Source organism: Anser cygnoides, chromosome 6, assembly GCF_040182565.1.
Source record: "Anser cygnoides isolate HZ-2024a breed goose chromosome 6, Taihu_goose_T2T_genome, whole genome shotgun sequence".
NCBI lineage: Eukaryota > Metazoa > Chordata > Aves > Anseriformes > Anatidae > Anser > Anser cygnoides.
In genome coordinates, this window is record NC_089878.1 from 38432802 (window position 1) to 38440000 (window position 7199).

The following is a 7199-nucleotide window of genomic DNA, read 5'->3' on the forward strand; positions in this document are numbered from 1 at the left end:
TACCCCCTCCCCATGGATTTTTAGCATTTTCCACGTTTAACCTGCTGGGAAAAGAAAAGCGAGAAGGAGGGGATGGTAGCTGCTCAGTTCGGAGTTTGCCTTTCTGTAACCGTGGTGCCATCAGGATCCAAGAAAGCCTGTACACATACAGGTCTGAGAGGAGCGCAGTTAAGACTGTTTTTTATTAAATAAATGTGTTTGTGATCAGTCTGGTTTCTTATTAGACGGCTCTGATCAACTTAGAGCTGCTTTGACTGTAGAATTATATGAACTTATTCAAATAGCCCAAAACATCAGCACCTCCTGCCCCCCATTATTCTGGTTGGCCTGAGTTGTAGGATGTTATATTCCTAATGGTATAAAGAAGAGATATTGGTTGCATATAATGCTTCAGTGCTCATATATGCAAATAGGTGTATTCATTTTGAGATTGTGTAATAGTCTTTTCTTCCAGAGGTGGCATTGGCTCCCATTTAGCAGCCATCTCCCAAAAAGAAGACATGACCATGTATTCCAGTTTGGGAACCAGCAGGAAAAGCTTTACTCTGTCACGAGTATGACCAGGTAGTCTTTGCTGTCCAGAAGTGTGTTGCCTTCAGAACCCACAGGCTACATTTCTGGGGAAGTTTTGTGGCTTTCAGTAAAAGTAAGGTGTGCATGGTGCACACAATGGGTTTGATTCCGCTCCCAGTGGCAGACCCTGGTGAAACACCAGCAACGTGAACAGATTTGGGATTTCTGCTCCTGCGAGAAGGGTAAGGATCAGGTCTATGGGACCACCAGAATGCCTTCTCCATAGTTTTGTGCTTTATATCTTTTTTTTTTTTTTTTTTTTTTTTTTGGTGCATTAAACACCAGACAATGAGGTTTCCATTTCTAAATTTGTACTAGAAACATGTTTTAACCTGGCTTCTGTACATGGTGAAGAAATACTTCAAACTACTTCTAAGCTGATTAATGTTGTGCAGCATTCCCCCTCGTTTTAATTTAAAGAAAATCTTTCCATACATAGGTTTTCTCCATTAGGAGCATTGTTATGTTGTGCTGTCATTTTCTCCAAGATGCTGTAAATGCAGGATCTTTTGCCCTCCCTTCTAACTAAACTTCTTGAACATCCCAATGTTTGTATGTGCTTGTCTCTGTATCCAATGTAAAGAACAAACAGGAATAAATAAGATATGAAGAGTAAACAGTATAATGACAGGGGGAGTCTGGAATGACTTTGGCTTTGTATGTGTCTGCAGAACCGAGGCGGTGGTAAATCTGTATCAAAAAGAAAAAAAAATCAGGCATAGCAGGAGGTCCTCGTCTCCCAGGTAATGGCTAAATGACGAGCAGATGAGCCGTCGTCATATTGATTTAAGCATTTTGTTCCAGCCAGTCATGATTAACTTTGATTTGTTTTTACTTTCCTCTTACAGGTTTGCATTTAAAGGACTCTCAGAGCACTAATTGTATAAAATTCTATTAACTGCACATTCTCTTGCTGGAAAGGTAATGGGTGGATGGATGGAAGGATGATTTAAGATTTCCTTACACTTTTGAATTAACTTTTTTTTTTTTTTTTAAAATGAGAAAGAAAGTTTTACTCAATGGGTATGCATTTTAAGAAATACCTCTGGGGTGTAGGTCAAAGTCTAGCAGAAGACTTTTGGAATGTAAACTTGATTAGAAGTTAACTGCAATAAGCTTTTTTTTTTTTTTTCTCCTTTCTATGAATTATCAAATCTACTGTTCCCATTACTGAATATAATTTTAAAATAAATTAATGTACATATTGATCATAATGCCAGAAAGCATATTACAGTGTCCCTATAATTGCCTTTCTTGCTCAAAAATACATAGAGTACAGAAGTCTACATACAGTAAAAATATATTTCCTTATGCAACCCTGGGTTATACAGATTTAGTACTAAATCAGGTTTTAAGTTCATGAAAATAAACCATATTGGTACAACTGCTTTTTATATGTAAGAAATTATAATAGTGCATTGTATAAGTTCACCTGTATAGGTCTGAAATAGTTAAAGATCATGGCAAATTATGTGTAGTGAAATAGTATGACCCCGTTCAGTACCTATCTTCTCGTTCAGTCTGAAATATATCCCTTTATTGCTTTGTGAATTAATAATATGATGTCGGACAACTACAGATGACTTCTTGTTAATTAGAATTAGAATTTCAGATGCATGCTATGATGCATCAGAACTTTCTCTATTTTCTGCTAATAGGGCACACCGAATGAATAGCAAAATGTTTTTTAAGAGCAGGAGGGGAAAATGATCTCCTGATCTAAATAAGATGTTACTTTGAGGAAAGGCACCTAACTTGTTAATGGCCAGTTCTCATTGAAATCTTTCAAAATTGTGGCACTTCTCAAAACTGGGTGCTTGAGCAAGTGTTATTCTAGGCAGCCTCATTGTAAAAGTCACCCGTTCTCACTGGGGACTGAGCATATGGTTTACAGTTACCTAAATTCATCTTTATTAATTGGCTTTTTAACTTAACCAGACCAGATCTTCAAGTAATAAAAAATACATATAGCTCCACCATTAATGGTGGAGCTGAAGATATGCTCCGCAAAAGGTGTTTTTATCTGGTAACTATCAGAGGTAGTAAGAATACCCTTTGCACGCATCTCTGGTTGTATGATGGCTCTGAAGAGTCGCATTGCTCTAGGTCTCTCACATCATAAGTGATTTTAAAACTTATCAGGCATTCTTCTGCATCTTCCAGCTCAAAAATAGTTTTGAAAAATCTTACCCTGGGTGTAATTAATATTGGTGGCCTATTTTGGGTTTCATTGACCTCAAATAATTTTTAAACTAAGCCTGAGAATTGAACCTTTGCTGATCTTTTCTCCTTTTTATTTCAGACTGAGGCTGACTGTGGAATTTGGGTTAAAAACTTGTATTCCAATGAAGTTTTCAAAAACAGGAAAAAAGGAACAGCTTGGTGCAGGTTGTTTTTCAAGATTCCCTCCCAAAACGCAGAGCTAGGGCCAGATTTACTGCCAATGTAAATGGCATTGGCTCTGTCGAGGCAAACGGAGCTGAGCTCGTTTCTACCCAGCGAGCTTGTAGACCCAAGCTTTGCTTTTCAAAGGCAAACACCTGCTAAAGCTGAATCGTGAACTTTTGGAGATTCTGTTTTCTTATGAGTGCCTATACAGTAAGTTCATTAAGACGGCTCTAATTTCAGCTAGTCTCGTAACCTTGCTGTCCTGTGCCATGTCCTGTATGTCACAGGCCAGTGAAGGCTTTGGAGGCTCTGCAGGTATAAGGACAGCCCCAACCAGTAAAGTCACTATCCCTTCATTAGGGATGTAGATAAAACCAGACCATGCTCACACCTGTCGAGGGGCTGCTGGTGAGTTTGTGTACGTTGGCTGGTGGCAGTGCTCCATTTTGGTGTGCCCAAGCAAAGTCCCCTTTCTTCTGTGATAACCGCAGTGGCTGAAGTGGAGCTGCTAATTCGCCGCAGTGACAGCAAAGGCAAGCTGAAAGGGGAAGAATCATTTCTATTTGCCTTCAGAATGCTGAGACTCCAATAAAAAAAGCGTAAGAAATATTGGGCAAAATAGAGATCTGCACATACATATTAATTCATTATTTATATCATCCAGATTTTAACAGTTAGCAATGGTGATGACATGAATATTAAACTGCAGTGCTAAGGTGGCTCTTGGGTGAAGGACAATAGAGACGAAACACTTAGTCCTGGCAAAGTGGTGAGGCACCTCAGTTGTGCCCAGTGCCACCGAGACATACAATTGAGCATTTAATGCCTCCCCAGCCTGAAGGTTTACCTGCCTCTCTTTAATACAGGATGTTTTCTCAGGTATGGAGCAAGCAGTGGGCTGAAGGATGAGATGACAGCTACAGTGTGCTTCAAAAGCCATGCAGTGAATGTGGAAGTGCTATTCTACATGTTGTTATGTGTTATCACAATCTATGTCATCCTATCATGACTTAGGAGTGCACAATCCTTGTGTCATACATGAGGCACCTTTGGTACCCACCACTTCAAACTTCACTCCACGATGTTGATGCTGGCTCTGGGTACGAGTGGAAGAGTAGCCCTTGATACTTTCTGCTCAGCCTCACATAGGTGACATCAGTGGAACAATGCTGATCTCTATCATCTGGAAATCACAACGATCTTATAGTAACTGGACTCTCTGTTCCTCTCCTGAGTAAAAGAAAAGATGGTAAATAAACAGGCTTCCAAAGCACAACTGTATTTATTGTTGCCTCTCAAAAGGAAATGACACTTTGTGTTATCTGAGAAATAAATGGAAATGCTTTACTCTACTTGAAAGGAAAATCACGGAAACAAGTCCGAATTCCATTTGGCTTTCCTAAATAGAGGTACCAGGATTTTATGAGCCAGATGGCATTCCATAAGAATAATTTCTTATAACCTTTATTATGCAACATACATGCTTGGATGCTAAACATGTTCTTCCTTTTGCTGTTGGACGTGCAAACAGTGGACAAGAAAACATGGCACAGGGTAGAAGTGAACTATGCAGCAAGGCACCAGCCAGGTATCCCTCCTTGAGCTTTGATTATCAATGCCGCACAGTGCAAGGAAGCATTGCTTGGTGGCGTTTGCTTTGCCTGTGTGCTGAATCCTAAGCTGAAGGAGGATGCGTTCAGAAGAGAGAAGTTTGGAGAATGGGGCTGAAGAAATGTGCAGCCACTATCATAGCTGTGATCACAGGCTTCTGTCGAAGGTAAACTAAGGGGTAACTTTTCAAGCTGTGGGGATGCGTTCCCACCCACCTGCCAGTAAGGAGGTGATCTCTGTGGCTCTGTTTTCCCCAGGCTGGTGCCGGTGTGCAGGAGAGGCACGTACCGATGTAACGCACTCGCACTTCTACAGCAAGCATGACCTTCAGCACAACTGCAGAGAAACAATGATTGCCTTTGACCAGAACTTTGGCTTTGTTGCATATGCAATTAACAGCTTAGAGCATGCATTGGGAAATAAAGCAGAAAACAGATTTTTTTTTTAAAGTATTGCCTGAACCATATTTCTCAGTTATTTATGCAGTGGTATGCACGGAGTACCTTGCTCCAGTGAGTGGCATTGCCCTGCATGGAGCAGGGACCTGCTGCGGAACTCCAAGCCCTCTGGTATTATTTCAGGGCCTCAGCTGGGGTGGCACAGTGCAAAGTGGCACCAGTGCAAAGGCAAATCAAACCTTTCTGTAGCAACATGCAAAGAGAAAATTAAGTTACCAGTTTTGAGCATCTTACTTGCTAAATACACACAGAAGTATCTCATGAAGTCCACGGTTTGACTGTGTTTAGATAATTCCCTGTAGGCTTTCGTTACTATCCAAGATGCCAACCTGGCCCAGGAATCACACGGACTTCTGGCTGGACACGTGCCAGAGACAGGGCCAAGAAACCCAGGAATTCGGGTACTGACAGCAAAAATCCAAGTGTCCAGAGCCTGTGTCAGTGTATTCAGAAGGATCTGGATCCACTTACACCAGCGTAAGCTGGGCACTAACCCCGTGCCGTTGTAAAACCAACGTGCCTGAGAGGAGAACTCAAGTTTGCGGTGCTTTAACTGCGTCTGAGGCTGATGAGAAAATGAGCTTTGACATTCTGAATTCATGCTGAAAAGTGTAAGGGAAAATGGGATGATTATTATTAATAATCAGTGGCAGAAGTCAAATGTCTGAAGTACTATTTGAACTGTAACGACACCCTTTTAAAACTTTGAAATGGACTAATCATAAAAGTTTAAAACGTGGAATATTAATTCTTGTGCGTTTCCTTAAGGTCTGATTAGCAGAAAGTGTGGAACAGATGTTTTTCCCCTTTCTTCACAGATAGCTAACTTTTGCCTCTTCCTTTAAAATGTAAAGTATGCATCACAGTTTGGAAAACATTCACAAAAGATTACTTCATACTGTGAATTGGAGCTGCCTTCCAGAGGGATACATTATAGTCTGGTCAGATGCAATTGCTTGCAACTACTATTGCCTTCTAAAAAAGTTTTGCCATCTCGATAAACTTTCATTAACAACTCAGCATAGCTCGGGATACATTATTTATAAGCCAGGAATTTCTCCTTTAAGGATATAGAGAGCCAGATACTGAAATAATGTCAAAATTGCAGCTTTTCCATGGGAGATTATGAAAGTGCATTTGCTTTCATTTATTCCCTCTTCCATTCCAGTGGCATTCCAACTATAATTTTAATTCTTCTGTAAAGAAAATATTTTGACAACAAAGAAAGACATTAATGATGATTGAAATTTGCTTTTCCTCTCCTTCTCCTCTTGCTCTGCTGTTTTGCAAACCACCATGTCTTTTTTTTTTTTTGCAGTATTTGTTACAAAGTCCCTTCCCCAAGCGAGCCGTGAGCAGAACGAGCCCCTGAGCAGCGAGACGGTGCCGTCCCTCCCAGGTGGGGACAGCCGCACACTCGTATTCCCTTCCTTTGCCACCATTTTGTTACAGCCCTGAAAAGCAGCAAATGGTGGTTATTGTTTCTTTGCAGGGTATGGTTTTGTACTGGATCCATGTGCAAAGTGTAAACATGTCATCAGTCCTCATTTGCTATATCCAAAAACATTCCCCATGTCCATATTTGATTTTCAAGTGCATCTGTGCACTGATTGAAACCCTCCCAACATGCTGCTACACAAATGCAAACCCACACATTGCTGATTTTGAATCAAATGCTCTTATGCTTCCACACTTCCATTTCAAAGTTTGCCTCAGAGTTGCAGTATGTGCCCTTTTAACACATTTTTTCCTGCTCACAAAGAGATCCCTGTGTTCATCGCAGAGGAGCACGGTGCAGTCTTTTCCATTTTGTTCTTATTTATTCCTTGGAGCCTGCTTTTATTTTCACAGCTTATTTATCCTTTGTTTACAGCCCACATGTGCTTTTAAGCAACAAAACCAATATTTAAACAAAGGAAGTAAAGTACTGGGTTATAATATAGGAATTTACTATAGATAGAAAGTTGAATTACAGATAGCAAAGCATTTTTTACTATTAATGTCGTTCATCAAAAAGGAGAGAAAAAGCTTATTGAGTTTCAAATTTTCTGAAAAAAGATGAATCTCTTATAGAGTATGATGGAACGTTTTCCATTTAACGCTGATTAAATTCCTAGTTAAAAAGCCTCCCCCCCCGACAAAAAAAAAGGGAAAAAAAATCCAAAATGT